Source organism: Zerene cesonia, chromosome 6 (assembly GCF_012273895.1).
Source record: "Zerene cesonia ecotype Mississippi chromosome 6, Zerene_cesonia_1.1, whole genome shotgun sequence".
Classification (NCBI taxonomy): domain Eukaryota; kingdom Metazoa; phylum Arthropoda; class Insecta; order Lepidoptera; family Pieridae; genus Zerene; species Zerene cesonia.
In genome coordinates, this window is record NC_052107.1 from 2812550 (window position 1) to 2827998 (window position 15449).

The following is a 15449-nucleotide window of genomic DNA, read 5'->3' on the forward strand; positions in this document are numbered from 1 at the left end:
AAGCAGTCATTTAATTATTTACATAAAATAAACATGTGATGAATGTTTTACACACTTACTGTGTCGGCTTTTTATAAAAAGTTTCATGTTTTAAGGTAATCAATTTACTCAAGGAAGTTAATCCTTATGTGGTCTAATTATTTCGTTTATTGATAGACTAACATAGCAATAAAGTAGGATTTAATCTTCCATGTACCGGATTTCTTTGTCACAATTATTAATTCTAGGTAATATTCAGTCATAGAACCTATATTTTTCATCGCCGCAGCATCCTAAAGCGTTGTGCCAAGTTATATACATTATATTGTATTTATACAACGTTTTAAAGCATAGTTATGACGAACAAAAACTGAACTGAACAAAACTGCTATAAAACAAATGCAACGTCGCGGAAGGAATTTTCAAGGCAAGGTCACATCAATTTTACTATCCGAAGCAGACTTTCCGTAAAGTAACCTTGCGTGTCTTTAACGAGAAGATTATATTTAACGTGAAAAATATTATAACGCAATACAGACATAGTTATCGATATCAGTAAAGAATTATAAAAAAAATATGTCACTATTATCGAAATACAAGGTGACCTTTTGTCGTGATATGATTCAAACGCCATTATATCAAAGCTCCTAAAACATACAATGTAGTATATAAGAAATAATTTTGAATGGAATGTATTGGTTAATTTTATTAACACTTACAGTTGAAAATAAAAACAGCTGTTGTTTTTATACAAACGATGATTTCGAGTCAGATTTCTCCGATTCGCGCCGAGATGCGCAGGCGCGCCTGTGCCCTACATTCGCGTTCTATTTTTCGATTGAGCGCTCTAACGCCCTCTATTATTAGATCCGCATTGTTTATTGAGGATGGAAGACTTGCATAGTAACTAACACTTCCTGTATTCGCTGCATTTATTTGACATTTAAATTCGGATTACCATTACTCAGCTGTTGTGGAGTATCAGCGATTGAATACGATATAACATTCTCATGTACATATCTAATTAAGAAAGCATTCGATAAATAACAATCGCTTATCTTAAAGCCAGATCATACAACATCGATCTGTCTGAATGTAAATAGGTCGTGATAAAATACCTGAAGAATCTATTTTAGGAACTGTAACAAGCAGCGCTCATTTGGAATGTCTCCAACGCTCTATGTACGAGAAATCTGATGTTGTTTACTTTGCGTCGTCGTCCTTATCAAATTTATGACGTAAATTTAATAAATTGTTGATAATTATTACGTTCCCCGTTCCTATTATTTCATAATATCCTACTTATATTATAAATGCGAAAGTTTGTAAGGATGTGTGTGTTTGTTACTCTTTCACGTAAAAATTACTGAACCGATGAAATTTGGTACGTAGACAGGCAATATAATATAGGCAACTTTTTATCCCGATATTCCCACGGGATACGGACTTACGCGGGTGAAACCGCGGGGCGCAGCTAGTTTTCATATAAAAATGTGACAAATGCCGTCATTTAATAAGAGTTTATTTTTTCAAATGCTTACAATTTAATGATATCTACCTTATCACAATTAACTTTAAATAAAATGGTGCTGCAATAGACAATCAGACATTTGCTTCCTGTATGATAACTTCCTCTTTTCCACAACCGTCAGCCGAACGCCATCTCAACAAGCCGCAAATGAGCGAACTATCGTGAGTCGATTGTGACACGCAACAGAGTCGTTTTCCTTCCAGTTTGTAGGCTACTAGGTCAATAGCTGGTTACAAGAGAATAATTTTCAAATGCCAAACCGGTTTGTAAGTTACATCAGAAGTCGGAGCCTAAAACGAAACAATTGCATTGTTCACGCTGCAAAGATCGACGTATATCGAATAAAACTTCAAGGTTTCAGTACCTACATATACATATATAGTATTTCAATCAGGAATAAAGCATATCTTTTTTATTTAGTATTAGTTAACTACCAATTAACTAATTAATAACTAATTACTTAAATCGATAGGGATAAAAAAAATCATTAGTTACAGTCAATAAGATAGAGATCGGAGCTGTGTAAATGAAACAAAACTTGTTAGTAGGTCAACGGGTCAATGTCAAAGTACTGCGCGAGGAGTAAAATATAATTTGTATGCACATAATATTTTGTTGAAGCTAAGAAAATTCCCTAGAAATAATAGCACTAGAATTTAATTCAGACAAATGATATGCATTTGTCTGAATTAAATTCCTTAGAAAAATACTGAAGTAAAAGGTGATTATAACTAGCATTGGTTACAAACTTATAAATTTTAGGTACAATGTATACAATAAATACAATTTCATTAATTGTATTGTTGCTTATAAAATAACTTTCTTATAGTAAATATATTTTTAAATTTTTAGTATGCATACTTAAAATGACAAATTTAAATAAACTTTATAAAAGAAATGTTCACGTAGATAAATAAATGCCATTAGAATCTTATATTCCCTCATCCAGAATAGGATAACTGTTATAAAAAAAATATTTCTATGAAATAACGTCACAGTGTTTTCGCGGTTATCAAAATATTAGTATTACTTATTGTCCTTATCAATTTTTTGCCAGTTATTGGCGCAATGAGTAATTGAATTTCATGTTAAATGTTAATCGATCTAACAAGTGTTAGGTTTTAAGAATTATCGAATAAAGCACCTTATATTTATTGTATTTATGAGCACTTTTTACCTTTATATACCAACATTGATTATAACTTAAACTTTGAAAAATACATATAACATATTATAAAAATGTACATATTGAGTTTCCTTGGCTGCGAATTCATTAAAAAAATTTCGGCATACTAAATTCAGGCAAAGATTTTTGTAAGAAATAACGAACAACTAATTACATCAATTGACAAAATAAATAAAAAGTTTTGTTAAATTAATTAGCAGGAAATTTTCTATAAAAAAGACACTATGATTTTTAAAAGCGTCCACGTATTTTTTTGGAATTTCCACAACTGCATAAATATTTCACTAATCTTATTAAAAATCCACAAACCGTATATTCTTATAAAACCTCAGTGGAAATAGCTGGCACGAAACGATTTGTGCAAATTAGTTTCGATGGATAGGACCATTGCGGAAGTGGCGGTGAAAGTGAGGTGAAAGCGGCCAGCAACATTTACCTAATCGCAGGCGCAGTTACATCACGTTGCAAATGTGAAAGTCAATGTTATAGCCGATGATTGTACACGTGACACTTACATTGTAGGTCACGCTCACTGATGCATCATTGTTCAGTGCTTATGCGTCGCTGTTTGAACGAAAAGCACCGATTTACTAAGAAAACGATGGCCGTAATAGAAGTGAATACGCGGTATGTAACACTACCGACTGAGTTTTTTTTTAAGATTAGTAGACGTTTTTCGAGTAACTTTTGCTCAGACTTGAATTTTGTATCTATAATTTTTAAGTGTTTCGATTTTCCTTCGTTGGCATATTTAAAATATGTTTGTTAAGGGTTCTCGACTCTGTGTGAAGTGATAGCACGTGATTGGTTATCGAGTAAGAATGTTTTTTGTTTTTTGCTTATATAAATACTAATGTGTTTTGCTCTACCTTAAACGACATGGTAAACACATTTTTTAACATTTTTTTTTGACTAACTTTTACATTATAATCATTAAGTATTATCGGAAATTGCATGTAATATTCTATAGCATATTTTTATGTAAGTAAAGTGTAAAACCAACTGTCACGATGAAATGACTAATGCGCCAAAAATAGAGTTTAATATCGGAAATTCCTTTCATTTTAACGGTGGGACTTGTAATGAGGACATATAGTTGCAATATAATTAACCGGGTTATTTTATATCAAGATCCTTTAGCATTATGATTTCCGCATAGCAATGGCGATAACGACTAATCATCGTATTAGAGTCATGATTGTGTAACAAAGGGTTCACTTATCAGAGCTGATAATGACCGTGCTTGTTTTGTAAATTATACATTTAAAAATATTTAAACCGTACTTAATGAAACTTCTATTTTCAAGACTACGTTTATCTTTTCTTAAGCCTATAAATAAACATCTAATCTAATATTTAATAATATAAAGCTGAAGAGTTTGTTTGAACACGCTATTGTTAGGAACTATTGGCCCGATTTCAATAATTATTTCAGTGATAGTGTTGAGGACTTGACTTTAGGCTACAACTAGGTTTTGTATAAATACGAACCCTGATTAGGTATTTTTTAATAATATAATTAGACGATCTAAGTCTAATTATATTTAGAAAAAAAAATGTTATGATTTTATACTTTTGGTTGATATATGAAACATCCGCGTCTCAGTTATTGACAATAATGCTATCACTATAAAATAGTTCAATGTGCTCCATAAATCACGAGTAATAATAAAGATAAGTGAATTTAGACGGTAATAGAGAAAGCGGTGGGGATATCTAGCGAGTGATAGCCGGTATCTAAGTGGGTCGGTGCATATTAACTAGTGCAAACTGCTCTTATCTAAGTATTTCGTTTGTTTGTTTGTTTACATTGTTTCTAAATGCCTAACTTGTTTTAAACTTCTGCATCCCCACTAGATTTGGTGTCGGATGCTTATCGAGGGAGAATTTTACGGAAAATTTATTTTCAATTGATTTTACTATATTAACTTCTGAATGTCACCAACAATACGTATGGTCATTATCTAGACCCCAGTTCGTACGGTATGGCTGTCATAAGAATCAATTCCCAGAATTTTAAATAGGTCTTAAAAAGAAAATGTGAAAAGCAATAAGTGTTGGGAGTTTGAATATACTCCGCTGATTATGTATGCTTTCAATCCTTGACCCCAATAATAAAGATAATGACTACCTATCGTAAGACCAATAAGAAATTGTTCTAGTTTATAATCAATGCCTTCAATAGTGGTCATTGGCACATATCTCAAATTGTTTGATAATTATATCTGGTTTATTTTGGCTCAAATTTGTTACAAATTTCGATAATTTCGTTTCGCTTCACAGATATTGTTTTGATGACGTTTACAAATAGTTTTTTCATCGCTGTGTTTCGGATCCCGTTGGATAATTCGACATTTGCCTCTTAACTATATAACAAGCGTCTTCCTTATTTTCAATTTATAGGTGCTTGTAGCTTGCACGAGCATCCAGTTAACGGTACGATTACTGCACGTTATGGTTTTCGCAAATTCCAAACTAATTTAGAAACTCATAAATCTGAGAAGTTTGTTTCCGTATAGTGATTACTATGCTATTAACCTGTTAGTCTAGAAATGCTAGTACTCACTGAATAATAATTATTAATCCTCTTAAATATTTAATGTAAGTAAGTGTACATATAACATTGAAATCAACATAGATTTGTAGCATTTTGAAATACAATAGGTATTTCATATATAGCATTTCAAAAACGTATCCATCTCTTAACTGATGTAGAATTAAAAACAAAAATTTACATACATCACAGTAGAAATGATCGCATCGATGCAGTTGGGAATAGCCTAACTGCCCAAATGCCCTCAATGCTCATGCCTCTTTAATGTAAGTGTAAAAAGCCAACCCTCAAAAATGCTTAGCAATTTTTTTTATAATGAAAACACTAAGCGGCAAGTAGGAAACGCTGGCGCGGTTTGCGAGCGTGCCTTGACCCACTTAATGCTATATCTACCGCGCTCTCGCAAGTCGCAACCACAAGTTCGCGATGAGATCATTTAATCGAGCCAATTTGTAATTTGAAGAATATATCTATAGCGGAAGTGATACGGTGGATTCCAAATCTGGCTGCATTTTATTATCAACAAGAACATTCTACTGGACCTATTTTATCTGTACTATTGTATTCAGGTAGTAGGTAGTATATTTTAAAATCATTGTGGAAATGTATTCTACGATCTTTCCAGAATTAAATTTTTATATTTATTTAAACTCTTCACATATTTTACGATGTAATAGCGTATAATGGTAAGTAAGGTTATTTGACACATAATAATTAATTAGCATTTTATTCAATGATATCGTTGACATTGAGCGTTATCTGTATATTACTAGTCAAGAGTAAGAACTTCTTGCTTTCCGTGTCTTAGTAACAAACGTGGCTTATTTACTTTTCATATTTACATCGACACGAGAAATAGAGCCTGCGCGATAATACTATGCTATTTATTATCAACCTAACTCACACTCTGATCTGAAGCCATAGTACAGTGGATAAGAGGGTGACACGTAACTGCAACTTTATATGCATATTATGTAGTTATTGTAACAGATATTGTCCGATTTAAAATGTATTCAATAAATAAATAACAATAAACGTCAGCGTCTAAATTTGTACGGGAACACGAGGTCATGTAACGCGTCATTCAACTTCTGAGATCGCTCTCATACATAATTATCATGAGCAGCGTCACAGTTGTCCAACCTTGCTTATGGATATTTAAATAGAAGTTAATATAATTGTCCATATTCAATTGATAGAAAAGTTGTACTTGCGTAGTTGCCGGTTCCATTACACAAGGGACTTTCGCTGCGCTACATTCCTACAGTGTAGTTTTATAATGATCTCATCGTCAATATTGAAGTAAAATCGTTAATCTTCTATATTTTTTATGCCTCGTAGATGTCTTATCTACATCACAACTACATTGTTGCATCGGAAATATCGCCAAGCCAGCTCGCCCGTTTTCTAAATTCTTATCCATTATTTTGTTCCATTAATATTCAAAACAAACATTTCTTTTTATATCTTTTACTTATAATTTTGTTTTATTTTTATATCGCTTATGTAGGTGTCTTATTTTGCCATAAGACACCTACATATAAGCGAAAATAAGTTAATATACTGAACGAGATATATGAAAATTTATTAGTGGGCCAACATGCTTTTTGGATATTATTTTTATAGCAATTTCTTTTTCTTTATTAGGTGTGTGTGTGTTTGAGCATAAAAATTATCTTAATCCATTTAAGTCCGAATAGATGTGATAATATAAATAAAATCCCCTATAAATTACATCGAAGATTCATAGAAAAGTCGATCCACCTGCAAGATGAGTCCATAGAAAAAGAATTTATTATTTCTTCGCGACAGTTTTTGTGGGACGTTTCTACCTGATGTTTTTGTCTCGTTTTTTTATTCCCACATCCCATGTGTGCTAGCCAAGATAAAGTTGACCCCCGGTACTCTATGACTTATGATCTTTAGAAGGAAAAAAAACATTTTACCAACTTTTACCGAAACACTTGAGTTAAATAAATTCGACGGGCTAAGTAGGTAAAGTTAATTTTTTTTTAATATGAATAAATGCATCGTGTGTCTAATGTATTTATTTTCATAATTATTATCTTTCAAACACTACATTAATACTTAATTATCTAGTTACTATCTAGCGATATGTATTTATATAGAAATCAATGCGAATTCCGGAAGTTCCAGTTATTCTCCGAGTTTTAATAATTATTTAATTTGTATATGAAAAATGTATAGATCCGCTTTTATGGAATATTTTTTAAAGACTCTTATATGAGTTATTTAAACTGAGAACATAAAAAGATTACTTACGATTGCCATGTATGAAAATCCAAAAGTCATTACAATTCAAAATTATGTACCACTTAAAAACACTTGAAACTTATTTTTATAAACCAAACTTAACAAAACGTGAGTCTGTCTTTCACTTCACTTTTGTTTAATAAATCACTTCGATCCTGTCATATGCACTGAAAACGAACTTGTTTTGTTTTATTGCACTGAATTTATCAAAATTAATAAATATATAGTTTAATCATGATTGCACAGAATCACAAGCAGCGTAAGTATCTAGGTTCACACCCAGATCGCAAAGTACCTGTAACGAGACAAAGCAATATATACTCATTTACTTCAAATAATAACTTCTCTACATTAAACGGTAATTAATTTATCGACAAGTACGTTTGCGAATGCAACACTTACATTATATATAAAATTATTGAGAGAAAACAGATGAAGTTCAACGTAGACACAAATTATAACGCAGCACACGCGTTAACAGCTCGGTGACCAAACGCTGACTGCCTGGCGCAATGGGGGAAATCGGGGGAGGGGAGAACAGACGGAGGACATTATATCGAGGGAGGGAGACCGTCTGGTCGACTGGTTGGTCGACCTATAGGTTTGGCACGCACACATATACGATTTATATCTAGGCTGATTTATTTAACGCCTACAGGCTCGTCTATATTGGAAAGATTTACCTACTGCTTAAGCATTTAACTGATAGCACATAATCTGATAGTTTATATAGTTTTATTTGTTTTCGATTTAAAAAAAAACTTTGAAACAAATCTATCCAACAATTGAAACTAACCTTTGATTCTCATGGCCACGCGCTGAAGCGTAAAGGACATCTCTCTGTATTTCTGGTGAAAAATTAAGTTCGGCATAATAATGGCCATTAAGGAATATCCAGAGTTTCGAAATCTTATTTGTTTTATCTCATGAATTATACAGATAAAACACGTGCTGTTGATAACGATAAATTGTTATCGTAGAACAAGTGAAGGAAACGCTACAAACGTAGATAAATACCTTCTATTGATAAGTATGACGTGTTAACAAATTTGTATCTTTTTTCAGATTATAATAAAAATATAACAATGAATCGCGTATAAAAATGTTATTACTTTTCTTTATAACGACTCAATTAAAAAGCTATTAAAAATCCAACGACATTTAGAAATCCATTAGAAGTTGGCGACGTACCAATTAATAATTATTTATATAAAATGCAATTTTAAAAGGATTTCTTAAAAGGTATATTCGGATAAATCTATATATTTTTGATATTTGGATATTTATGTATTTTGAATGCTTATATTCTCAAACTTAAATTTCTTAATAATTTTTATAATTTAATATTGTTTTGCATTGTGGAAGTCATTATAATGATATGTTTATTAATTGAATGATAATTATATAAAATGATGCACGACCAAGTCTCCGCGTATCATCGATGTGGAACATTGAACATTGTGAAGGACAAGAAGTCACGTCACGCATCAATACCTCATTAGAAATGTTAACAATGAACATTATAGAATAATAATTTACAAACATCATGTATCTTTCGAATCGTACTACTTGTTCGAAGCACTACAATAGAGATAAATAAAAATAAATACGCAGATAATCTTCGTGGGGGTAACGCACTTGTTGGGTTCTCTACATCTTTCCCACTCGCACACGACTGTTCAAGTTTTTTGCTCTACGCCGAGTCATCGCCTTACCAGTTCTTTATTTTTAATGATAACGACATAACTCGTGGCAAAACTGGTGAACCTTTCACTAAGCGCTCCTCATTTATTCAATTTGCGCAATGATATTAGCAAGCGATCATTTGTTAATAATTTTTTTTGTTTCGGAGCAGATTAAATTAAAAGAGAAACGTGGAAAATTGCTACATTACTCACCCGTATCTACGAAATTCTTGTTCATAACAAGAATTTCGCTCCAATAAATTGCAAAACCATAAACTGCAAGGTTACACGCACTTTTTCACAGAACTGGTTTTCTAATAACCGTCGCGCACGTACTGGGTGATGATTTTTTCTCTAGTAAAACGTTAGCTGCGAGTGAGAAACCGCCAGCGCGTTCGAAGTCAGAACCCAGACTGAGACCTGTTCTAGAGAAAGTGACCGTTTTGAAGCGATTACTTTCCAGCGGCAGTCCAGTTTGGTGGTGTCTTTGGTTGGTTATGCGCTGCTTCGGAGGCTACCGTTACCCCGTTTTGTGCAACGAGGTCACGTATAAACTATAAAACTTAACATTTTTTCCTTTTGATTTAATTAGATGAGATGAATATTTAAAAAATAATCGTTTCGTTTCTAATGTTGTAAGCACATACATAATATAATCAAAAATGATTTATACACTACGTAATTGCATTACAATATTGTACATAACTGTTATATAAAATTATAACTACGTATTCAATCTCAGTTGATATGATCTATACTTCTTTACTTATAATATAAAGCCGAAGAGTTAGTTTATCTGTTTAAAGGTGCTAATCTCAGAAAAAACTCAGGAAATACGTGATCCCCGTGAGAGAGCATATTATGTATAGAACTTTTTAGGTTTAGTTCTAAAATTATATCAACAGTACACAACAGATATCATTTTTTTTTAATAAAATGAGATTAAAATTGTTATCAATTATAATATTGTCATCAATAGAAAGTCAAAACGGATATTTAAAATTTTTTACATCTTAAAATTTTAAGTTACAACTTTGGGAACAACTAGTCCAACATAACTACGGTGTTACGATTTACTACTTAATTTATTTGTTAAAATCCCTTCGATATGACCCGTAATATCAAACACCACAAAATAAACAGATTTATTGAAACTCTTACTATTCGCTTAACTGGAAATCGATATCCATTCATAATTACAAAGGGAAATAAATACTCAACAAAATAAACTTTACGAATGAATAAAATAAAAGTACAAGTTACAGTGTCGACAAGTGGCCACAAGACACAAAGTGAGCGACACTGGCCTGACCTTGCGCACTCACGGACACAACAATTGGGTCAGTGGGTCAGTAATTTTGCACTTTTTTCAAACGACGCACTGTAGTCACAAACCGTTGGTATGGCAACCGCTTCTTGATAGACCTCATTCCATTGTGTTTTGTTTTGCGCAAACGTTTTGAACTATTCTTACAATTGTCGAACGTCTTTTCGGATAAGGAATATATTTTGCAAAGTTATTATTTACATCTAACAGCTGATACAGCTTATTTACCGGTTTCACCATTATTTACAAAAAGGTTTAAAAAAGAGATTTGCTATAATTCGTTAGTCACATAAAATCAACCCTTAGGGTGTCATTAAAGTTTCAAATGTAAATCGTAAAAATTAACAGAATTAAAATATGATTTAAGTGATACAAATACATCTTATACTGTATCCGTTTTATCTTCTTGTACGTTGTGAGTGAACATTGTATACGTGATTATAACAATGTACGTGAATTTCGTTAAAAATCAAACAGCCCATTTAATGGCATTTATTCTTATTAGGATATTAAAACATAAGATAAAAAATAAGCTTTTCCGTAGAGTCCAAATGTCTATATATATTTATTTAACCTATATATATTTAACCATGTTCACCCATAGACAAGCCTCAAAAAAAAACGTCAATGTCAGATGTTAAAAAAAAAACAATTACATTCCATCTGTCTGCAGGTAGGTAGTGGTTTTGTGTCCGTTTATTCAAAAATCTTTGTATAAACGGACTTGCACATTTTGCAAAATCTATTTTCGTTGACTTTATTCTCTATGTATGAACAAATAAAGATGATCTTTTAGATTCAATTTACAGGTGAATATATTTGTAAAAAAATATCTGGTTTAGTGGTTTACAATTTAAATTTCTACTATAATGTTTATTAATCAGATCTTTTTCTTCGTTGCTATCCATAGATTTATTGTAACCGTGTTGTGTCTGTTCAGTTATTTGCTATTAAAACAGTTGCAACTTTTCTTGTTATTGCATGTTATTGTTAAAATATGTAGCTAACTTAAAATTTTATTTTAGACGTAATAATAAGATTATTGTATATACATAAATAGGGAATAATTTTCATAACAAACTACATTTTCCAGCGTAGGTACATCCTACGTAGTCAGTTTAGTATAAATAACATTGCCAATGAAATTATTAACAGTATCCTCAGGTCACACGTCATGTCAACGGTATTATGTGCTTTATTTATTAGTGGTAAACTGCACTATTAACTGACATACTTCGTCAAAATAGTATGCGCAAAAATAGACTGCCGGTTACTGTCTATATTTACTACATACGCGAATACAAATTCGTTTCCACCACGGCGACAGTCGGCGGTCGCTGCATTGCAACACATGTTGCGCAAGCGCGATCCGCAGGGCGCACAATATTATTATCGTCATGACGTGCTATATTTATGCGCGTGCAATATTAAATATGTATTGAGAAATTATTAAACAATTAAATATACTATTGGAAGCATAAAACTTCCAATAAACTATTATTTGCATTAATTATGGTTATTAATACTTTGTGATTGTATATCATAATACCATTCATAGCGTCCCACACTGCATTGTTTTCTCTGCCAGAAAAAAAACAGACCGCGTCGATCTATCCGAGCGGTTCGAATTCTCGTTCGTAGAGCAGGGTGCGGGGCGCGGGGCGAGGGGCGCGCTTACAAATAATAATAACTCGGCGCGATTACAAGCGAGTCATCGACCTTCGAAATATCTGACCTGCGCCGCGCTCCGCAAGGTTGCGCTTGCACACGACGCACGACATCGCGCACGGCTTGTTCGATTGACTCGAATATCTCTTTAATATTCACTATCTCTACCGTTTAGTTTCGCATCGTTTGATCAATTAGCCTGTCCGTCTCAGATTACACGTCTTTACGACTCACAACAAGCGTTATCATTTAACATCATTTCCTAACATTACTTATACGAAAGAAATTTATGTAAGCGTGAAATTCTTGTGTTGAAGTGACGTGATTGCAGAATCGGACAATGCTCTTAGTGCCCTTATGAATATTTCCCAAACACAATTCACATTTTCTACTAACATTGCAAATTCTTATCGTGCGTTTGCCGGCTGTATTTAATACGATATTGATTGTCTGCCGACTGTCGCGGTGCTATTAGACTTGTGTTTTATTTTTATTTGATAACCTTTATTCCGTTCTTACAACCTCGAGGTACTTATTTGTCGAAATTTTCGCAAAAACTTGTTTTACTCGAAAATGCAGGCGCATGATTTGCGAAGGTCATATGAGCAATTACACGATCAACAACGATCTTGTGGACAAAATGTTGACTTATATGTATCTATCGAGGTATAAATATGTAACCACTTAAGTTTAATTTCTTTTTTATAAAGTGAAAATAATAAACATAATGAAAGAATGTTTTCAAAATCTTGTAGGTAATTTAAATTTTAAACCTTTTACCAACATTTTAAAAGCGTACGAACGAGCCTATGGTTTTCTAATTAGATTTAAAAAATAATTGCACTGCAAATTGTACAAAGGAGTATTTAGTCTAAAATACCTAAAAAAACGTCACAAAATCAATTGGTTTTTCTACTATTTTTTCACCAATGTGCGTCCTCGCTCTCGTACACTGCATCGCCCAGAAGCCGTTTCATATACACATATCGATTCCCTATTTGACCCCTTTCTAAATTTTATATTGAAATATACTTTAATATATACTAGTCGCCATGGTCTTCTCTATTTCTATGGCAAAATTCACTGAAGTCTGTCAAACCGGTCCGAACATTTCGTGCGAAAACTGAACAAAATATTATGAATGTTCTACTGCTAAATGTCATTTAAAAGTTATTAACAACAGTTTCAAATTGACAATATCATTAAGGACATAAAACAACGCAAAACGTATTTGGAACTGTATTAAAACCCATTTAAGCTTAGACCTTCATTTATTATGACTTATGCCAAACCATTTTTCAGTAAATGTTAACACAAGTCAAGGCCACAACAATTGATGATTTTCGTGTTCGCTTGTTCAGTAAAAATCGTTCTTACTTCCTTATTGGCATTGTTAGAATTAATTAGTAGGTATATAGCGGGTTTACTGACATTTAACGTGGACGGACAAAAACAAACTTATAAATTTTAACGAAACTTCTTTCATATCTATGTTATTTTACTATATCAATATAATATTGTGAATGGTGCTAGCATAATATATAAATACTCATTACCAGCGGACCGCTCCGATTTCGAACGTGGTACATATATATCCTGTGTCACTCAATGAAAATGTATCTTTCTAATGGTGAAATAATTTATGAAAGCGATCCAGTAGTTTTTGTGTGAAAACATAACCAAGACACATACAAAAACAGAAATATTTCCTCTTTATAATAGCAGTTTAGATAATTCATGTCTACAATGATTGAGAAAATTTTCATTCGAAAACAGTAATAAGCAGGAAGAGTAAGATTTATTTGTTCAATTCTTTTAACTTTCAAAACGAAAACGTGTACTGCTGTACAACAAATTGCAATATCTCAAGTATGCTTACTTAAGCGTTTATTATAATCAAATTACTACGGAGTAAGGCTCTCAATAGGAAATGATGTCACTCTTTACTCATGGTTTATGGCAGGAATCAATAGCCTTAGCTTTATTTTCATATTGGTGTATTGTCGCACGAGGTCGACTGAGGTGAACACCCCACCAAGGAGAACCGTTGACCCTAGTCGATTATATCCGCGTAGACACCTTGGGCACAATTCAATATTAATAAGGCAGTGCGTGAAACAAGGATTATTTAGCTTGTATGTAAAACTGATCTTTAATGTAGAGTACTCGTATATTTACTTGAACATGTCTTTATTTTATTTTAAACTAGCTTTTGCTTGCGGCTTCGCACGCGTTATATTCGGAGTATTTTAGCAGATGTTATTATACATACAACCTTCCTCTTGTATCACTCTATTTATTAAAAAAAACCCCATCAAAATCAGTTGGACAGTTTTAAAGATTTAAGCATTGTACTTGTGTTTTAAGCGATGTATTGATACAATTTTCTTCAGTGCACGTGGTGTTGATTTGCTTTTCGCGTATTATGTTAAAAAATAAAGCACTACATGCTTTCTTCGTATTGAGTTTGTAGTATTTGTCAGTTTGTATGATGCCGTTATTCTACTCTCATTGCGTTTATGATTTTTTTCCCACAACGTGCGTCATTCTAATCTTCTTAGGTACCTAATCTACTAAATCTTTTATTGCCTTAACATGCAATTATTATATTCTAAAATTAACAAATACTAAGCATTTCCGAGACAATTATAATTAAAAACAAACACAGGTTAAAAACGTGCGTCTATAATCACCAATGAAATAAACATAGAAATTATAAGCGTTGCATATATTTGATTGTGTTACGTGCCTATTTGCTTTCAAAACGTGCTTCTGAATAATTTTAATTTGAATGGAAAGCAAGTCAAATTAATTAAGTCCTTATTTAACGACGTATTATTAAGACCAATTGCTCTGAACCAAAATCATATTATTGATGAATTGTGTATAATATAACAAAAATTACCTATATTTATTATGATGTCTAGTGTTATTTTGTTATGATAACACACATTAAATATTTTATGTCTTACTTTAATTTTATTCTACGTATTAGAAAAACTATATTTAATAACTGAATAAACTAAACATATTGCGAAATTTAGTCTGCCTGTTTATCGGTAAATGTTGATGTCTGAACCGGTGATAGAAAAATCTATATTTTTTATAATAAAACGGAACCTTTAAGAACAATACTTTAATTTTAAAGGAACCTTTAATAAAACAACTTTATTGTGGGAGTCGAGCACGCTTCGGCACGAATTGGGCCAGCTCGCACCGGGAAAGTACCACACCCCCACAGAAAA

At 32.3% G+C, this 15449-nt stretch overlaps 1 protein-coding gene across 4 annotated transcripts in view; it reads right to left on the reverse strand.

Annotated features, from left to right (window-relative positions):
• Nucleotides 1–15449, reverse strand: part of LOC119840459 — a 41822-nt gene that overhangs the window by 13117 nt on the left and 13256 nt on the right. Inside the window, exons 1-2 of one of the 4 annotated variants that reach the window (XM_038367086.1) lie at nucleotides 9423–9616; nucleotides 7534–7819 (exon numbers count right to left, since the gene is read on the reverse strand). The exons of 1 other annotated variant lie outside the window; for it this stretch is intronic. The gene's annotated coding sequence lies outside the window, so the exon portion shown is untranslated. Of the gene's footprint in view, nucleotides 1–7533; nucleotides 7820–7926; nucleotides 8030–9422; nucleotides 9617–15449 lie in introns of those variants that run through there. 2 more of the 4 variants (XM_038367084.1, XM_038367085.1) reach the window with 2 other exon arrangements.